General features: G+C 38.5%; 1 protein-coding gene across 3 annotated transcripts in view; it reads left to right on the plus strand.

Moving 5' to 3' along the window:
- RUBCNL (rubicon like autophagy enhancer) overlaps positions 1-21,580 on the plus strand; it is a 161,847-nt gene that overhangs the window by 117,684 nt on the left and 22,583 nt on the right. For 2 of the 3 annotated variants that reach the window (XR_010150299.1, XR_010150298.1), the window contains 2 exons: positions 3,434-3,612; positions 21,115-21,236. The gene's annotated coding sequence lies outside the window, so the exon portion shown is untranslated. Of the gene's footprint in view, positions 1-3,433; positions 3,613-21,114; positions 21,237-21,580 lie in introns of those variants that run through there. The other variant, XR_010150297.1, reaches the window with a different exon arrangement.

Raw genomic sequence — 21,580 nt, forward strand, 5'->3', positions numbered from 1 at the left:
CCTCCTCCTTCCCCTCTTCATTGTCCTTTTTCTCTTCCTTTTCCCTCCTTCTCTTCCTCCTCTTCCTTGTCTTCTTTCCCCTCCTCCTCCCTTCTTGTCTTTTTCTTCCTCCTTCTCCGCCTCCTCTTCCTCTCCCTCCCCCTCTTCTTTCTTGTCTTCCTCCTCCTCCTGTTTCTTGTCTTTTTCCTTCTCTTCCTCTTTCTTATCTCCTTCCTTCCTCCTTCTCCTCCTCCTTTTTCTTTTTTTCTTTTTTTTTTTTTTCTTTTTTTTTTTGTTTTGAGACGGAGTCTTGCTCTGTCGCCCAGGCTGGAGTGCAGTGGCCCGATCTGGTCTCACTACAAGCTCCGCCTCCCGGGTTCACGCCATTCTCCTGCCTCAGCCTCCCGAGTAGCTGGGACTACAGGCGCCCGCTACCACGCCCTGCTACATTTTTTTTTTTTTTTTTTTTTGTAGAGACGGGGTTTCACCATGTTAGCCAGGATGGTCTTCATCTCCTGACCTCGTGATCTGCCCGCCTTGGCCTCCCAAAGTGCTGGGATTATAGGTGTGAGCCACTGTCCCGGCCTCTTCCTCCTTTTTCTTCTGCTTCCCCTCTTCTTCTTCCTTAGCTCTAAGAGGAATTAGAAAAAACTTTTTACTTTAAAATCATTCATAATTAGAGAAAGTTGCAAAAGTAGTACAGAAAATTCCCATACCCTTTTGCTTAGATTCCCCAAATGTTGACATTTCTATGATTAAGGAAATTGTGACATATTTGTGCAATGCAATACAAACCGTAATTAGCCACATTAGCTAATACAAACCCTAATGAGCATATGGCTAATTAGCATAAGGCTAATTAGGGTTTGTATTCTATTGTACAAATTTTAACATTTGACAAATGTTAAAAACAAACTTGAGCAAAAGAGTCAAATCATGGAAGACGTTCATTAGTGATCACTTAACATAAATTTCACAGACAAAGCCAAGCATTACGTTGTTTACACTAGAGATCTACCCATAGGTGGTAGAAACGTTTTTTGTTTTTGTTTTTCAAAGCAAGTGAATGATGAACATAATGCAACATAGTGGTTGTCACAGATGGAGGGTGGGAGACAGGATCAGAGAGAGGCACTCCAGACCTTTGAAGGTACTGCTGATATTCTTTATTATTGACTGATTTGTTTTTAATTAAAAAAATACACATAATAGTATATATTTTGGGGGCACATAATGATGCGATACATGTAATATATAGTGATCAGATCAGGGTTAATAAGCATATCCATCATCTCAAACATTTATTATTTCTTTGTGTTGGGAACATTTAATATCATCCTAGCTATGTGGAACAATATTGTTAACTACAGTGATTCTACAATGGTATAGAACACTAGAGCTTGTTCTTCCTGTATAGCTGTCGTTTTGCATCCTGTAACAAATCTCTTCCCATTACTCCCTTACCTCTACTTCTCCCAGCTATTAGTATTCTCTGTTCTGCTTTCTACTTCTGTAAGATCAACATTTTAAGCTTCCACACATGAGTGAGAACATGTGGTATTTAACTTTCTGTTTCTGGCTTATTTCACTTAATATAATGTCCCCCAGTTCCACCTATGTTGCCACAAATGACAGGATTTCATCCTTTTTATGGCTGAATAGTATTCCATTATGTATATGTGCCATATTTTCTTTATCTGCTGTTGTACACCTGATTGATTCCATATCTTGGCTGTTGTGAAAAGTGCTGTAATAAACATAGAAGTGCACATGTCTCATCAATATACTGATTTCCTTTCCTTTGAATAAATACCCAGTAGTGAGACTGCTGGATCATATGGTGGTTCTGTTTGTAGTTTTTTGAGGAACCTCTACACTGTTCTTCACAGTGGTTGGACTAGTTTACACTCCCATCAACAGTGTATATGAGTTCCATTTTCACCTCATCCTCAACAGCATTTGTTATTTTCTGTCTTTTTAATAATAGTTATCCTAACTGGGGTGAGATGATGCTTCACTGTGAGTTTGACATGCATTTCCCTCATCAGGGAAATTAGTGATGTTAAACATTTTTTCATATATTTGTTGGCCATTTGTATGCCTTTTGAGCAAATGTCTGTCGAGATCATTTACTCATTTATTAATTGAATTGTTTAGTTGAATTAGATGAATTTTTGCTGTTCAGATGTTTGAGTTACTTGTATATTCTGGATATTAACCCCTGTCGATGAATAGTTTGCAAATATTATATCCCATTCTGTAGACTGTCTCTTCACTCTGTTGATTGTTTCCTTTTCTATGCAGAAGCTTTTTAGTGTAACATAATCTCAGGTGTTTATTCTTGCTTTTGTTGCCTGTGCTTTTGAGATCTTATTCATATAATCTTTTCCCAGATCAATGTCCTGAAGTGGTTCCCCATTGTTTATTCTAGTAGTTTTATAGTTTCAGGTCTTCCATTTAGGTCTTTGATCCATTTTGAGTTGATATTTATATAGGGTGATAGGTAGGATTCTAGTTTTTCTTCTGCATGTGGATATTCTGTTTTCCCAGCACAATTTGTTGAAGAGACTGTCCTTTCCTTAGTCAATGTTCTTGGTACCTTTGTCAAAAATCCACTGGCTGTAGATACATGGATTGATTTCCAGGTTCTTTATTCTATTCCATTGGTCTATGTGTCTGTTGTTACACCAGTACTATGTTGTTTTGTTGCTACAGCTTAGTAGCATAGTTTGAAATCTGGTAGTATGATGTCTCCAGCTTTGTTCATTTTGTTCAGGATTGCTTTGGTTATTCAGAGTCTTTTGTGGTTCCATACAAATTTTAGAATTTTTTTTTCTATTTCTGTAAAGAATGTCATTGATATTTTGATAGGGATTGCCTTGAATCTTTAAATTGCTTTGGGTAGTACAAATGTTCACATTCGTGTGAACTTCTCTATGTGTGTGTATGTGTGTGTGTGCATATTTGTACTTCTGAGATGTGTGAGTCTAGGATGCAGAAATGAAGTTTCTTTACCTCCAAATATTTTTATATTTCAATGGGTATTTCTGAAAGATAAGGATATTCTTTTACACAGTGAGACTTCAGTGATCAAAATCAGAAAATTAACATTGATATGATAGTATTATGTTTTTAAAAATATATACATTATTCAAAATTTGCCACTTGTATTCTAATTCAAAATTTGCCACTTCTAATTCAAAATCACACATTGCATTTTTTGTCATAACCCTTTAATCTCCTTTAATGTGGGTCAAATCCTTGATTTTTCTTTCTTTCATGATTTTGAGAGATGAGTTATTTTGTAGGAGATCCTTCAATCTGGGTTTTCCTGATGTTTCCTCATGGTGGCAATCATGTTATATTCTTGGAAGGAACCTCATAGAAGTGAGGCTGTATCCTTCTATGCACAGGGAGACACAGCTTCTTAAATTCTCTCATCTTTCTCCTGCAGGGAAAATGCAGACCAACACCTTGCTGGAGTGCAAAGAGCCCCTAGCCAATTCCTAGGCCTTTGAGAAAACCTGGAAAAATTAACATTTGAAATAAATTTTGAAGAACAAGGAAAAGTTATTGAGCTAAAGGCTGACAGGGAGGAATTCTGGAAGGAAGGAACAGCCCACTTGCTTGGAGGTGAGAACATGTGTTGTGTTGGGAACATAGTGGTCTTGTGTGTGGCCTTTGCAGGTACCTGGACACATCATACTCTCTCACCTTCTTGGCTCTGCTCATTCCTGGGCTCCCTCTGCCTGGTACCACTTCCTCCACCTCTTACCTTCTCTTCCTTTTTCTGGATAATTTTACTCAGCCTTTAGAACTCAGTGGAAGTATTTTCCTCCTCTTGTTGCCAGTGAATGGTGAAGATCACATGTTTGGAGTCCAGTGGGCCTACGTTCAAATCCTGCTCCTGCCATTTTGGCAAGTGAATGATCTTGGGCAAATTATTTAACCTCTTTGAGACCCAGTTCCCTTTTTGGACAAATGAGAGGTTATATCTGATGGATATATAATGTTTATGTCCCCTGAAAATTCATATGTTATACCCACAAGGCAATGGTCACAAGCCAATTCCCAGGAAGTGAAGTCATTGGTAGGTGATTATGAGATGAGTGTGCTTTTAATGGAAGTTCTAGAGAGCTGCCTTGCCCATTTATATCACCATGTGAGGACACAGCTAGAAAGCAACATGTTTGAGCCAGGAAATGGGCCCTCACCCAACATGGAATCTGCCAGTGCCTTGATCTTGGACTTCCAAGCCTCCAGAACTGTGAGAAATAAATGTTTCTTGCTTATAAGTCACCCCATCTATGGTATTTATTATAGCAGCCCAAACAGACTAAGACACCCTCTGCTTATCACAGGCATGGTTAGTCTAAACAGGTACCTCCTTCTCAGGACCTGTGACCCCTCAAGGGGTCCCCTTGTATTCTAAGAGTTTCTGGGCCTGACTTCTCCTGCTTTTATCTTCTTCTAGGTTTCTACACCTGTGTGTGCCATCATGCTTTGGCCCTGTATCAGATACAGGCATGAGGCTCATCTCTGTCACCATTCCCAAAAAAGGAATATAAACATACCATTTGTGAGTTTAGGAAGCTCACTGCCGATGTGAAATCCCATGAGAAGAGACCACGTGGCCCACTGCCTAGCCTCCTGCCCACCTGGGGCCAGTGTGTTTGTCCCCTCACACAATGCTGCCTCTTGAAGTTTATGCATGCTACCATTCAGGCTTACTTACCTATCTGAACTCCCATTCATTCGTGGAAGCTGAAGACTAGGAGTCAGAGTTGGATCAGGCGGCAGGTGTGGTAGGTGGTGGGAAAGGTGGCTCTGTGGTCAACCAACGTGACTGCTGTACAAGCAACTTGTTAGGCTTGTCCAGACCCTTCACCCATGTGGGTGACTGCCCCCGCCCTGCCTTCTACTTTCTTAACCTCCTTGCCTATAGTATTTTGTTTTTCCACATACCTCATCCATGCACTCCTGAAATCACACACTCCTGAAATCGTGACATTGTCATCACCAATCATTGCATCACCTCTGAAACGTCAGCTCCAAACCTCTCACCATCTGAGCACCATCCTATTACCTCCAGCCCATTCACTCTTCTCGCCTCACTCAGGCGATTTGACATTTTTGAGTCCTTGATATCTTGAAACTTGTGCTCTCTCACCATCAATAGCCCTACGTACTTCAGCCGCTCCAACCTCATTTTTCTCTACCCTGCCCTGCTTACTTTGTTCCAGCCATGCTGGCCTCTCTCCTATCCTGGGAGGCATCCAGCTTGTCCCATTTTATGGCCTTCATACTTGATGTCTCCTCTGCCCAGAATGTTCTCCTTGCATTGTTTTGGTCTTGGTTAAAAACACTTTTAAACATCTAGTTAATAATTAATCCATACATTAATTAATGAATTATTGATCCATAATTATAACTTATAATAATAAAATAATTTATATTCTTATTTATAATAATATAACATAAGTTAATTATATTATTATATGTAAAGACAAAATAATTAAAATAATTTATAGTAAATATGTTTACAATTAATGGATTAATTATTAATCCATTAATTTATGAACTAATGCTATATTTATAAAATGCACATCATGTTTACAGAATGACAACATATCTTACATTCATGGACTTGCTAACCATTTCAATCATTTACCATAAAATCTGTGAATTCCTTCCTGATCTCAGCCCCTCTCCTACTTAGTCTGAGATAAACACTAGCCTAAATTTTGTGTTGAGATCCTCTTGCTTTTCATTATAGTTTTCCTACATCTGTTTCTATCTCTAAGCAATATGTTGTTTGGATTGAATGTTAGTGGAATCACAATACTTCTGCCACTTGCTTTTTCACTTTGCTTTATGTTCCTAAGGTTCATCATGTTGGTGTGTAAAGCTGTAATTCATCCATTTTCACAGCTGTGTAGTATTTCTTTACATCAAAATACCAAAATACAATTATCTGTTCTATTGTTGATGGACATTTGAAGTTTCCCAGCTTTTTGCTATTACAATAAACTAAACTTTCTGAAACATATCTCCTAATACACATGTGCAAGATTGATTCTATATAACTAGGTATAGACTTGCGGGTTCTAGGATATAAGCATATTCCTTTTTTTAAGTAACATGAAATTGATTTCAAAGTGGTTATACCAATTTACAGTCTTATTATCAGTGAAGGAGCATTCCTATTGCCCTCTACCCTTGTCAATATTTGGTATCACCTAACTTTTCAAGTCTTGCCAGTCTGGTAGGTGTAAATGATATCTTGTGGCAGTCTCACTCGCACTTTGCTGATTATTTATTATGACTTCTGCAGGGCTGGCTTCTTCTTGTCATTCAAATTTGAGCTTAATCATCTGGAGCCACCTTGCTCTTCTTAACTATATCAACCTATTTTAATTCCCACTATCTGATATTCCTTCCTTCCTCTCTTTTTCAAAAAATGTTTGTTGGTCTATTTTAGTTTCTCCTCTACAAAGCTTGTACATAGTGGCTGCTCAATAGATACTTACTGAATATTTATTAAATAAATAAATGTGCTAACTTTAGTTCTGTTCAGATCAATATTTGCTTTCTTCCTGCTTGGTATATGTTCTGTCTTTCATCTTGCTTTCAGTTTCATCTTATACTTTCTCCATTGTCTTTCACTCTCCATTAATGTCTACTTTTGTGTTTATTCTCATTCTTGCTAACTTCTTTCCTCCTGGAGAGTTCTCTCTCTTGCCTCCATGCTTGCTGCCAGACTTGAAACTTCAGGAGAGCTTACTTGTGTTTTTCAAAGTCAGCTTTTCAGTTTAATAACCCCTGTACCCAGCTTCCTCCCTGCTGCTTGACACCCCTGGGCCTTGGTCAGTGAGAAGCAGCCTGACTCTAGAAGACACGGGAGACAAGAGCCGACAAAAATCATCGATCATTCAAATAGTCGGCTAAGGATCCTAAAAGAAAGAGCCATGAGGGTCCCTACCTTTTGTTAGAGGTGCTAAACTCTAGAAGCAAAAGGACATCTTGTCTAGAGCTCATTTCAACGTAGCCTTCCCTCACATTTCCTGTCAAATTTCACAACTTTGATATTGCAATAGCGGAAAATTTGGGTAAATATGTGTGGAAGATAGAACCACATATCACCCAATAAAGTTTTAAAGATGAATGAGGCAAAAATATTACTATCTTCTGAAACAGTGAAAATCTTTTTTGTGATACCTTTTATGAAATATGATCTCGCATTACTTCTATATTTGAAATTATGTAAGACAAAAGTTCCATTTTCATCATATATATAAATATTTTTTAAAAAAAGATTGTTGTATGCTGCATAACCATAGCAAACTAAATGTGCTTTCACCACCCTCCTAGAACCTTAATAAAATATCTGTAAAGGAAGTAAAAAAAATACAGAAGTCCAAGAGGACAAAGTGGATTGAATATGAAACAGCATCTGGTGAGAAAAATTTCAACAAAAAATCTGGTTGATGGAAGATTTGTAACAATGTTGGTGTCTACAGAGGGGAAGTTTGATGAGAAATGAGTGATTCCTCTTCAGAGGCACAAAAAGGCTTAACACAGGTGTGAGGTGCCATGAGGCAAAGGTGGGAATGGGGCATTTTCTGGAAGGCTGTATGTGGAGTGATTAGACAACCTCCCCCCTCCTCATGAAGCTAGGCAAGTGCCCTCCCAGAGCCCAGCTAGAGTGCAGTGGTGCAATCTTGGCTCACTGCAACCTCCACCTCCCAGGTTCAAGCGATTCTCCTGCCTCAGCCCCCTGAGTAGCTGGGACTACAGGTGCCCACCACCATGCCTCGCTAATGTTTTTGTTGTTGTTGTTGTTTGTTTTTTTATTTGTTTGTTTGTTTGTTTTTGAGACAGAGTCTCACTCTGTCACCTAGGCCGGAGTGCAGTGGTGTGATCTCAGCTCACCACAACCTCCACCTCCTGGATTCAAGTGATTCTCCTGCCTCAGCCTCCTGAGTAGCTGTAATTACAGGTGCCCACCACCAGGCCCGGCTACTTTTGTATTTTTAGTAGAGATGGGGTTTCTCCATGTTGGCCAGGCTAGTCTAGAAACTCCTGACCTCAAGTGATCCACCCGCCTCGGCCTCCCAAAGTGCTGGGATTACAGGCATGAGCCAGGGCACCTGGCTAATTTTTGTATTTTTAGCAGGGATGAGGTTTCACCATGTTGTTCAGGCTGGTCTGAAGTCCTGACCTCAAGTGATCTGCCTGCCTCAGCCTCCCAAAGTGCTGGGGCTACAAGCAGGAGCCATGGCGCCTGGCCTGGAGGTTTATTCTCTATGGAAACTGAACTTGAGAAATTCAGGAGAATAATGATGAATGTGAGTGAGAATAGATGGGTAGAAGTTGAAAACAAGGAAATTAACTTCAAATCTGCACATTGAATAGTAGACTCTCAATACCCTCCCACAACGCTCTGCTTTAAGGAAGCTAGCAGTCAGGCTTACAATTCTCCCCATCCCTGGGGAGATTGGAAGCATCTTCTCTGGACTATGTGAATGAATCTAGAGAAAACATCTCAGGCACCAACATTTGCAGGACCCTTTGGCAATGAAGAAGTTGATGTACCGACTGATCTCCCTTTGGTGGGCCCTACAACTATGCACAAGCTGACCCTGCAATTCGCTTCATGCTTGAATATGAATAATAGGCAAGACTGCCAGACATTTGTAGGTAGCTTTCAAAATGAAAGAGCACTAGAAAAAAAAAAGTACAGAAAAAAATGGAACATGAAGAAAAAATACCAGGCTGAAAACAGAAAAAAAAAATTAATTTTAATATTCTGTGGTGTGGGGAGTGAGGGTGTGTCTATTAAGGGATAGCATGAGGGAGATCTTTGTGGTGATGACACAGCCAGGTGGGAAGGGGTCCCCAAAGCAATCCCAACTGATCAGTGCACTGGAGTTCCGCCGTTTGCATCAGGGAGGAGCTTGGCCCCTCCTCTTCCTGGGTGGAACCTGGAATTCAATCTGTGAGGCAGGAAGCACACTAGCAGGGACTCTGGATTTGTGGAGAGGCCCTGTTTCCCTTTTTTCCTTTTTGCCCAATGAATTCCATTATTCTCACCCTTCAAATTGTCTGTAAGCCTAATTTTTCATGTCCATGTGACAGGGACCTTGTCTTTAGCTGAACTAAGGAGAGAGTCCTACAACAGTGATGTGACATAGAACTATACATGTGCATTGCCCCAATATCAATTTCCTGATTTTGATATTGCATTATAAGTATGTAAGACGTAACCATTGTGGGAAACTGGGTGAAGGGTACTTGCAGCCTCCCTGTACTATCTTTGTAAATTTGAATCTATAATTATTTAAAGACAAAAAGCTAAAACAATAAATACCCTCAGTACATTAAGATATTGTGTCTAGAATAAGAACGGCTGTTGGATGTGGTTTGCTAATACTTTGTTGAGGATTTTTGTATCTATGTTCATCAGGGATATTGGTCTGTAGCTTTCTTTTTTGTTGTGTCTTTGTCAGATTTTGGTATCAGAGTGATGCTGGCTTTGTATAATGAGTTTGGGAGGAGTCTCTCTTCTTCCATTTTTTGGAATCGTTTCAGTAGGATTGGTACCAGCTGTTTTTTGTATGTCTGGTACAATTCAGCTGTGAATCCAACTGGTCCAGGGCTCTTTTTGGTTCATAGGTTTTTTATTAACTGATTCAGTTTCAGAACTCAATATTCGTCTGTTCTGGTTTTGGTTTCTTCCTGCCTCAGTCTTGGAAGGTTGTGTGTTTATAGAAGTCTATTTCTTCTAGATTTTCTAGTTTGTGTACATAGAGATGTTCATAATAGTCTCTGAAGAGCCTTTGTATTTCTATGGGATTGGTTTTGATGTCACCTTTGAAATTTCTGATTGCACTTATTTGGATCTTATCTCTTTTTTTCTTTATTAATCTAGTAGTGGTCTATCGATCTTGTTTGTTCGTTAAAAGAACCAGCTTTTGGTTTTGTTGATCCTTTGTATGGATTTTGGAATACATGAAAAATAAAAAGAAATATTTCTTTGAGATTAAAAATGAGACATTTCTAAAAAATGAGAGGGCTGAAATATTGAAGAAATCTCATGTACAAAAGAAGCAAAGTTAAAGTGATAGAAAATATGAAAGAAAAGAAAATTACAGGATCAGTCTAAAAAGTCCTATAGGAACTAATAGAAGTATCATAAGGAGAAGCGAGAAAATAGGAGGAGAAAATTATCAAACAATAAAATGAGATCATTTCCTGTAATTGAAGGGCTTGAGTTCTAGGTGACAGGACTCACCAAGGGTCCAGCATAACAAATGACCAAAGACTGTCAAAACTTGCCATTATGAAATTGCAAAACACAAGAGATAAAGATTCTAAAAGCTTCTAGAAACAACAACTCACAAAAGAGTGTGAGTCAGACCAATAGCAGACTGCTGAGTGGCAACATCAAAAGTTAGGAGATGATGGAGGCCTTTCTTCAAATTCTGAGTGACAATGATCTTCAGTCCAGAATTCTGGATTCGAATATACCACACACACTGATATTAGAATCAAGGCATTTTCTGACATACACATCCTCAAAACAATGCTCTCCCATTTACAAGTTATTGAGAAGTTACTGGAAGATGTGTTCCACTAAAACAAAGGAGTAAGCCAAGAAAGAGGAAGGTAAAATAAAAAGTCTAACACAGGACAATGGCATAAGCAAAGTCCTGAGATGACAGTGAAGGAAAGTGACAGGATAAAACTTGTATAGCCAACTTGGGAAGAAAACAGTCCAAGCTGAAGCAGGAGGACAGAGGACCCCAGAGAAAACACAAAAAGTAATTGATACAGTTGAGTATCTGGAAAATATTACTGATGAGTGTAAGACAATGATAAAAGAACACTAGGAAAAATTAGCCACTGGTGCATAAAGTATCACAGATGAAAACAAGCAAATGCTTATTCTTAGTAAAATGGAGGATTATATGATAAACAGACCTGGTCATAGTTCACAAGTCACAGAAGGGGGATGATATTTGACTTCACCAAAAGCTGTGTCATAACTATACCAAGGTAATGTTAGGAGGGAAATTGGGAGTAGGAAATGGAATAGGTGAGATTTTTTTCTACCATGACAGAAAGTCAATAAATACTACCTAAAATAGATAGAACAGAACATTTATAGTTTAAGCATATCAGTTGGAAATATGGAGGTAAATACCAGTAGAAAGAGCTAGAAATGTTGAGAGTGGTTACTGCTGGAACAGGACTTGGGGAGACAGGGCACATGGCTATGGATTTCACTATAAGCCTTTGGTTTTTTGTTTTTTGTTTGTTTGTGTGTGTGTGTGTGTGTGTGTGTGTGTGTGTGTGTGTGTGTGTTTGTTTTTGTTTTTGTTTTTGAGACAGAGTTTTGCTTTTGTTGGCCAGGCTGGAATACACTGGTGCTATCTTGGCTCACTGCAACCTCTGCCTTCTGGGTTCAGGCGATTCTCCTGCCTCAGCCTCCCAAGTAGCTGGGATTACAGGCGTGTGCCACCAGGCCCAGCTAATCTTTGCATTTTTAGTAGAGACAGGGTTTCACAATGTTGGTCAGGCTGGTCTCGAACTCCTGACCTCAGGTGATCCACCCCTCTCACCCTCCCAAAGTGCTGGGATTACAGGTGTGAGACACTATGCCCATATATTTTTTTTAAGTTTTAAAACTATGGATCTATATATGTTGAAAAAATTAATATTGATAATGTCACCAAAATCTGTATAAGTATTGTGTGTAATTAAAATTAATAAAATAAAAATTAAAATCACTTAAAATAAAAATGAAGTAAAACCTAACGTGTTAGTTCATTTTTGCATTGCTATAACGAAATCCTGGAGACTCGGTAATTTATAATGAAAAGAGATTTAATAGGCTCGCACGTCTGCAGGCTGTACAGGAAGCATGGTACCAGCATCTCCTCCCGGAGAGGGCCTCAGGAAGCTTCCAATCATGGTGGAAGGTGAAGGGGGAGCAGGCATGTCACATGGCAAGAGAGGAAGCAAGAAAGAGAGGGGGAGGACATACCATATTCTTTTAAACAACCAGATCTTGCTTGAACTCAGAGCAAGAACATGCTCATTACCATGAGGAGAGCACCAAGCCATTCATAAGGAATCTTCCCCCATAACCCAAACACCTCCCACCAGGCCCCATCTTCAACATTGGGGACCATCCAAACCATATTCCCTCAATTACTCAAAATTAATTTTCACTGGAACTTCAATAAACATTATTTTTATCTCTGTATGTGAAATATAAAGGAATGATAGAAATTAAGGCCAACCAGCTAATCCAAGAGACGGCATTTTTAAACAGCAATTTCCTGAAGAATCTTGTGGGATTGCCAGTCCAGCTTCCCCTGTCTTCTCTATTGTATTAAATCTATGTCAATCTTCAATAAGATTATTTTTAACATTTTCAGTCATCAAGAAAACTCCAACTACGTTAAATCTATTTACTTCAGAGAATAGACCAATACATTTAAGACTTTAAAAGTATCAATAGTTGATATACAAAAGGACAGGGGCCACATCTATCTTATGTGTTTCTGTAATCGCAGGTCTAGAACTGTGCCTGGTGCATAGTAAATACTCAATAAATTCTCACTGAGTGAATGATTATTATGAACCAAGGAAGTCATTTGACCAGAAGATCCTATTCTCTTTGCATTCCGCTCCCTCAGAATTTTAACAAATGCACCAAAGTGACATTCCATATTTCTGACTTTAATATGGGTACGGTTTTTGCCAATTAAAGAAATTATTTCATATTTAAAGATTACAATAAATAAACCACTAATCTGTCAATCTTCAAAGTCTGCCTGAAAATAAGATTAGTTTCTCTTGCATATGCATTGCCCAAGTTTCATGCTACAGAAATCCGCTCTCCACAGCCCTGCAAGAGTGAGTCAGTGGAGCACCAGCCACATCTTGTGGCATGCCACGCTTATTTTCTGGCATCTGCTGATCTGATGAGAAAGGGAACCTGACCTGAGGGAAGGCAATCCACTGGCCAGCCAGCAACCTCTGGTGCATTAAAATGAACTGGGGTAGTGAAGTGCTCTGTCTTGAAAACTTGGACTTAGATAAGGAGAAATGTAGTCAATTTGTGCTAGTGACAAACACAGAAAAGGTCACAGGACAAACACCGAAAAGAATAGAGTACGGACGTTAAGAAGAAATGGCTGTGTTCCAGCCAAAGTTACAAAGAAGCGGAAACTGAGTAAGTAGAACAGTTGGTACTAGGACAAGAATAAAAGAACCCAGTTGGTAGATAAAGTCATACCAAAACTAGAGCCCTAGAGGGTAGAATGCCAAGGTGTAGGAATGTCTGAGTGGCAGCTCAAGTCCCTAGAGCAGCCACAGATCTAGAAACCCTTTCTCGATCCAGTCCCTATAATGGCTTTTGTTTCAAAATTTCAGAGACAGTTAATCTTCCCTATTATTTGTATCTTCATATAAATTCCCTTAACTTAAAGCTATCTTGAAGAGTTTATGTTGCTTGCAACCAAATGAGTCTCACCAGAAGTAACTTGGAATACGTTATTGAGACTGTGTCATTTTGATGTTGACAAAGATATTTTTGTTATGGGCTTCATACAAATAGAAAAGGATAGCAAATGCAAATGCATATGCAGATAATATTGTCGTATAAAGAGGACAGCCAGTACAGAAAGTATTGATTTCCCTAGGCAAGTGAATGGTAGGTATTCTCTTTCTATATCACAGGAAATTACATAGATTCTCTCCTAGGATGAGGGAGATATACACTCTATCACTGTTGACTCCAGGTACCTGGCATAATGCCTCACACATATTAGTTCCTCAATAAATAGTTGGGGAATGAGTGAATTCTGGTGTGTCCTGACTGCATGTTATGAGAAAACAGATGCAGCAATATTTTATTTGTTGAAAAGAAAGAAAGTGGGCCAGGCATGGTGGCTCACGCCTGTAATCCCAGGAGTTTGGGAGGCTGAGGTGGGTGGATCACCTGAGGTCAGGAGTTCGAGACCAGCCTGGCCAACATGGCAAAACCCCATCTCTACTAAAAATACAAAAATAAAAATTAGCCAGGAGCGGTGGCAGGTGCCTGTAATCCCAGCTACTCGGAAGGCTGAGGCAGGAGAATCGCTTGAACCCGGGAGGCAGAGATTGCAGTGAGCTGAGATCACGCCATTGTACTCTAGCCTGGGCGACAAGAGTGAAACTCTGCCTCAAAAAAAGAAAGAAAGAAAGAAAGAAAGTAAAAATTCACATATAGGCTGGGTGTGGTGGCTCATGCCTGTACTCCCAGCACTTTGGGAGGCCAAGGTGGGAGGATTGCTTGAGCCCAGTAGTTTGAGGCTACAGAGAGCTATGATTGCACCACTGCACTTCAACCTGGGTGATAGAGCCAGATCCTGTCTCAAAAAACCACCCCCCCCCCCAAAAAAAAGGATATTTGTCAGGAGACATTGCAATGGTTGCTCATTAATTCATTATTTATTTATGAAGCACTTTATGCTGGTACTGTGTTTGAGGCTAGGGCTAGAGAGCAAAAAAGACGCCAATGATTCCTGTCCTCAAGGAGCCTATAACCAGTAGGTATCACAGAAATTGAATAAATGATTACACGGGCTCTGAGTATGCAAAGGAATGAACAAGGTGCCACAGAAGCATCAAAAGGGGAAGTTCTAATCCAGTCAGGAGATAAGGGAACTTTTTAAAAAAAAATTTTGTGGGTACATACCCCATAGCAAGTGTATATATTTATGGGGTACATGAGATATTTTGGTACAGGCATAACAATGCATAGTAATCACATCATAGAAAATTGAGTATCCATCCCTTCAAGTATCTATCCTTGGTGTTACAAACAATCCAGTTATATTCTTTCAGTTATTTTTTAATATACAATTAAATTATTATCGACTATAGTCTCTCTGTTGTGCTGTCAGATACTAGGTTGTATTATTTCTATTTTTTGTACCTATTAACTATCCCCACCTCCCCCCAACCTCCCCACCGCCCTTCCCAGCCTCTGGTTACCATCATTCTATTCTCTATTCCATGAGTTCAATTGTTTTCATTTTTATATCCCACAAATAAATGAGAATATGTGATGTTTGTCTTTCTGTGCCTGACATTTCACTTAACATAGTGACTTCCAGTTCCACCCATGTTGTTGCAAATGACAGAATCTCATTCTTTCTGTGGCTGAATAGTACTCCATTCTTTTGTATGGCTGAACAGTACTTTATTTTCTTTATCGACTCATCTGTTGATGGACACTTAGTTGCTTCCAAGTCTTGGCTATTGTGAACAGTGCTGCAACAACACATGGGAATGCAGATGTGCCTTTGATATACTGATTTCCATTCTTTTGGGTATGTACCCAGCAGTAGGATTACTGGATTGTACGGTAGCTGTATTTTTAGTTTTCTGAGGAACCTCCAAACTGTTCTCCATAATGGTTGTACTAATTTACATTCCCACCAACAGTGTACAAGGGTCATGGAATGTTTCTTTGAGGAAGTTATGTTTAAGCTGAATAAAAAAAAATTAGTTAACTGAGGTCAGGCATGGTGGTTCACACATGTAATCCCAGCAGTTTCGGAGGCCACGGTATGTAGATCGCTTGAGCTCAGGGGTTAGAGACCAGCCTGGGCAAGATGGCAAATCTCCATCTCCACGGGAAAAAAAAAAAAAATTAGCCGAGCATGGTGCATACCTGTAGTTCCGGCTACTCTGGAGACAGAGGTGAGAAGACAGCTTGAGCCCAGGAGATAGAGGTTACAGTGAGCCGAGATCACACCACTGCACTCCAGCCTGGCCAAAAAACAAACAAACTCCAACAAAAAAAGAAAATTAGTTAGTGGAGGCATGATTCCAGCATGTGTAAAGGTCCAGAAACTGGAAAAGTGTGGCCCATGTGAGGAACTGGAAGAAAACCAGAAAGATGCAGTCACAGACTGTGAGATGAGAGTGGCATGAGATGAGGCCAGATGAGGCCGAGCTGGAACCAGACCAATCATGCTGAGAAAAGGTGTTGGAAACCCACTGAATAACTTTTTACAAAATAAACTGTATTTTATTAAGTATTTAAAAACATTTTATTCAAAAGACATGTTTATTTATTTTTAATTAACACATAATAATTGTACATACTTATGGAGTACCTAGTGATATTTTGATATATATGATGTGTAGTAATTAGATCAGAGTAAGTAGCATATCTGTTATTTCAAACATTTATGGCTTATTTGCATTGGGAACATTCAAAATCCTGTCTTCTAGCTATTTGAAAATATGTAACATATGTTAACTAGAGTCATCCTATACTGCTGTAAAACGCTAGAACTTGTTCCTCCTATCTGGCTATAATTTCACGTTCTTTACAAGTCTCTCCCTCTCCCCCTCTTTTGTTTCCTCTAGTAACCTCTGTTCTGCTTTTTACATCTGTGAGATCAACTTTTTTTCAGCTTCCACATAAGAGTGAGAAATACCACATAAGACTGTGGTATTTAACTTTCTGTTTCTGGCTTATTTTATTTAACATAATGTCCTCCAGTTCCGTCCATGTTGCCACAAAGGACTGGATCTCATTCTTCTTATGGCTGAATGTATTCCATTACGTATATATGCCACATTTTCTTTATCCATTCATCTGCTGTTGTACACCTAGGTCGATTCCATATCTTGGCTACTGTGAATAGTGCTGCAATAAACATGGGGGTGCAGATGTCTCATCAGTATACTAACTTCCTTTCCTTCGGTTAAATACCCAGTAGCGAGACTGCTGGATCATATGTTAGTTCTGTTTGAAGTTTTTTGAGGAATCTCCATACTGTTCTCCATAGTGGCTGGACAAGTTTGCATTCCTGCTGACAGTGTATATGAGTTCCCTTTTCTCCTCATCCTTACCAGCATTTGTTATCTTTTGTCTTTTTGATGATAGCTATTCTAACTGGGTGAAATGATACTTCACTGGGTTTGATTTGCATTTCCCTAATCAGAGGAATTAGTTATTAGTTAAACTTTTTTTTTTTACAAATTTGTTGGCCATTTGTATGTCTTCTTTTGAGCAATGTCTGTTGAGATCATTTGCTCATTTATTGATTAGATTGTTTAAGGGATTTTTGTTGCCGAGATGTTTGAGTTCCTTATATATTCTGGATATGAATCCCCTGTAGATGAATAGTTTGCAAATATTGTATCCCATTTTGTAGGCTGTCTCTTCACTGTTGATTATTTCCTTTGCCATGTAGAAGATTTTTAGTATGATATAATCTCAGATATTTATTCTTGCTTTTGTTGTCTGTGCTTTTGAAGTCTTATTTATACAATCTTTACCCAGACCAATGTCCTGAAGTGTTTCTCCATTGTTTTCTTCTATAAGTTTTATAGTTTCAGATCTTCCATTTAGGTCTTTGATCTATTTTGAGTTGATATTTATATAGGGTGAGAGGTGGGACCCTAATCTTTTTCCATTTGCATATGGAAATTCTGTTTTCCCAGCACCATTTATTGAAGAGACTGTCTTTCTCCAGTGAATATTTTTGGCGCTTTCCTCAACAATCAGCTGGCTGTAGATATGTGGATTAATTTCTGGGTTCTCTATTCTGTTCCACTGGTCTCTCTGGTTTTATGCCAGTACCATGCTGTTTTGGCCACTATACTTTTGTAGTATTTTTTAGTGTCTGGTAGTGTGATATCTCCAGCTTTGTACATTTTGTTAAGGATTGCTTTGGTTATTCAGGGTCTTTTGTGGTTCCATATACATTTTAGAATTATTTTTTCTATTTCTGTGAAGAATGTCATTGGCATTTTAATAGAGATTGCATTGTATCTGTAGATTTGGGTAGTATGGTCATTTTAGCAATAATAATTCTTCTAATCCATGAACATGGAATGTCTTCCCATTTTTTAAATGTTCTCTTCAATTTCTTTCATAAGTATTTTATAATTTTTCTTATAGAGATCTCTCATTTCATTGGTTAAATTTATTCTGAGGTATTTGATTTTCTTTGTAGTTATTGTAAATGGGATTGCTGTCTTGATTTCTTTTTCAGGTAGTTTGTTGTTTGTGTATAGAAGTACTAGTGGATTTTGTATGTTGATTTTTGTATGCTACAATTTCACTGAATTTGCTTATCATTTCCAAAATTTTTTTTTGGTAGGCTCTCTAGGTTGTTAAATATATAAGACTATATCATCTGGAAATAAGGGTAATTTGACTCTCTCATTTCCAGTCTGAATGCCTTTTATTTCCTTTTCTTGCCTAATTGCTTTAGCTAGAACTTCCAGTACTATATTGAATAAGAGTGGTGAGAGTGAGCATCCTTGTCTTGTTCCAGTGCTTAGAGGAAAGCTTTCAATTTTTCTCCATTCAGTATGGTGTTAGCTGTGGGTATATTATATACAGCCTTTATTGTTTTAAGGTACTTTCCTTCTATACTTAATTTACTAAATTTTTATTATAAAGCGACGTTGAATTTTATCAAATGCTTTTTCTGCATCTATTGAGATGGCCATATGGTTTTTGCCCTTCATTCTGTTGCTGTAATTTATCACATTTATTGAGCTCAATCAACATTTGCATATGTTGGTGGGGCACAGCGGCTCATGCCTGTAATTCCAGTGCTTTGGGAGGCCAAGGTGGGTGGATCACTTTGAGGTCAGGAGTTTGAGACCAGCCTGGCCAACATGGTGAAACCCAACCCCATCTCTACCAAAAAATACAAAGATTAGCCAGGTATGGTGGCAGGCACCTGTAGTCCCAGCTACTTTGGGGGCTGAGGTGGGAAGATCCCTTGAATCCAGGAGGAAGAGATTTCAGTGAGCCAAGATCATGCCACTGAACTCCAGCCTGGGTGAACAGAGAGAGCCTGTCTCAAAAAAAAAAAAAAAAAAAAAGGTCAACATTTACATATGTTGAACCATCTTTGCATCCCTGGAATAAATGCCCCACTTGGTCATGGTGTATGATGTTTTTGACATGCTGCTAGATTCAGCCTGATAGTATTATGTTCAAAATTTTTGCATCTATGTTCATTATGGACACTGGTCTGTAGTTTTTGTTGTGTCCTTACCTAGTTTTGGTATCAGAGTTATGTTTGTGTTTTAGAATGAGTTTGGAAGAATTTTCTGCCTTCAATTTTTTAAAAATAGTTTGAGAAGAAGCAGTCTTAAGTCTTCTTTAAAAGTCTGGCAGAATTCAGCTGTGAAGCCATCCAGTCCAGGACTTTTCTTTTTAGGGAGACTTTTTATTGCTGATACAATATTGTTACTCATTATTGGTATGTTCAGACTTTCTATTTCTTCTTGGCTCAATTTTGATAGGTTATATATGTCCAGGAATTTCTATATTTCCTCTAGGTTTTAAAATTTATTAGCATATAGTTGTTCATAGTAGTCTCCAATGACCATTTGTATTTCTGTGGTATCAGTTGTGATGTCTACTGTTCTGATCTTGTTTATTTGGGTCTTCTTTCTTTTTTTCATAGTTTATCTAGCTAATGGCTTGCCAATTTTGTTTATCTTTTTTAAAAATCAGATTTTTGTTTCATTTTTCTTTTGTATTAAGTCTCAATTTTATTTCTGCTCTGATCTTCATTATTGCTTTCCTTATAATTTAAAGTTTGATTTGTTCTTGCTTTTCTTTGAGATGCATCATTAGTTTTTTTTTAATTTGAAATCTTTCTACTTTTTTCTTTTTTTTGAGACGGAGTCTTGCTCTGTTGCCCAGGCTAGAGTGCAATGGTGCGATCCTGGCTCACTGCAACCTCTGCTTCCTGGGTTCAAGCAATTCTCCTGCCTCAGCCTCCTGAGTAGCTGGGATTACAGGCATACACCACCACACTGGCTGGTTTTTGTATTTTCAGTAGAGACAGGGTTTTGTCATGTTGGTCAGGCTGGTCTCCATCTCTTGACCTCAGTTGATCCACCCGCCTTGGCCTCCCAAACTGCTTGGATTATAGGCATGAACCACTGCACCTGGCTTCTTTCTACTTTTTTGATGTAGCTATTTACTGCTATAAACTTGCCACTTAATCCTGCTTTTGTTGCCTCCCATTTGTTTTGACAGGTTATGTTGCTATTTTCATTTATTGCAAGAATTTAAAAAGTTCTCTTTTTAATTTCTTTCTTTACTCATTGGTCATTCAGGAGCATGTTGTTTAATTTTCATGTATTTGTATAGTTTCAAATGTTCCTCTTGTTATTGATGTCTAGTTTTATTCCAGTAGTCAGAAAAGATACTTGATATGACTTCAATTTTTTAAAAATTTAAACTTGTTTTGTTTCCAAACACATGGAATATTCCAACTATTCCATGTGCTGATGGAAAAAAATGTGTCTTATTTAGCTATTGGGTGAAATATTCTGTAAATGTCTGCTAGGTCCATTTGATCTATGATGCTATTTAAGTCCAATTTTTTTTGTTAAATTTTGTCTAGATGATATGTCTAATGCTGTGAGATGTTATAATGCACAGCTACTGTTGTATTGGAGTCTGAATCTCCCTTTAGATCTAATAATTTGCTTTATATATCTAGACTATCCAGTATTGACTGCATATATATACAGTTGTTATATGTTCTTGCTGAATTGATCCCTGTATTATTATATAATGTCCCTTGTTTCTGTTTATAGCTTTTGAATTAAAGTTTGTTTTATCTGACATAGGCATGGCTACTCCTGCTTGCTTTTGGTTTCCATTTTCATGACATATCTTTTTCTATCCCTTCACATAAAGCTTGTATTTACAGGTGAAGTGAGTGTCTTGTAGGCAGCATATAGTTGGGTCTTACTTTTTTTTCAATTTAGCCAACCTATGTCTTTTAACTGAGTAATTTAATACATTTACATTCACAGTTATTATTGATAGGTAAAGACTTACTCTTATCATTTTATAGATTGTTTTCTGGTCGTTTTGCATATTACTTATTCCTTACTTCTTCTCATTGTTTATTTTTGCAGTTTGGTCATTTTCTGTAGTGATAAAGTTTGATTCCTTTTTTTCTCTCCTTTGTGACTACTGAATGAGTTTTAAGCAGGGCAATAATGTGATTAACTTTACATTTTGGAAAGCTGACTTTTGTTTTTTGTTTTTTGTTTTTGTTTTTTTTTTAGATGGAGTCTCACTCTGTCATCGAGGCTGGAGTGCAGTGGCGTGATCTCGACTCACTGCAAGCTCCACTTCCCGGGTTCACACAATTCTCCTGCCTCAGCCTCCCGAGTAGCTGGGACTACAGGTGCCCACCATCACGCCCGGCTAATTTTTTGTATTTTTAGTAGAGACAGGTTTTCACCATGTAGAGACAGGAGATCGAGCCAGGATGGTCTCGATCTCCTGACCTCGTGATCTGCCCACCTCAGCCTCCCAAAGTGCTGGGATTACAGGCATGAGCCACCATGCCCAGCCCTGACTTTTGTAGAATTATATAGAAAGCTAGCTAGAGTGGGGGAAGAGTTGATGTAGATGGCCATACCACTTAGTAAATTATCACAATTGTCCAGATGAGAGATAATGATGGCCTGGAACGGAATAGTGGCAGTGGAACCAGAGACATTGGAGAGACATGTAAGAGGTGGAGGT

Source organism: Pan troglodytes, chromosome 14 (genome assembly GCF_028858775.2).
Source record: "Pan troglodytes isolate AG18354 chromosome 14, NHGRI_mPanTro3-v2.0_pri, whole genome shotgun sequence".
NCBI classification, from domain to species: domain Eukaryota; kingdom Metazoa; phylum Chordata; class Mammalia; order Primates; family Hominidae; genus Pan; species Pan troglodytes.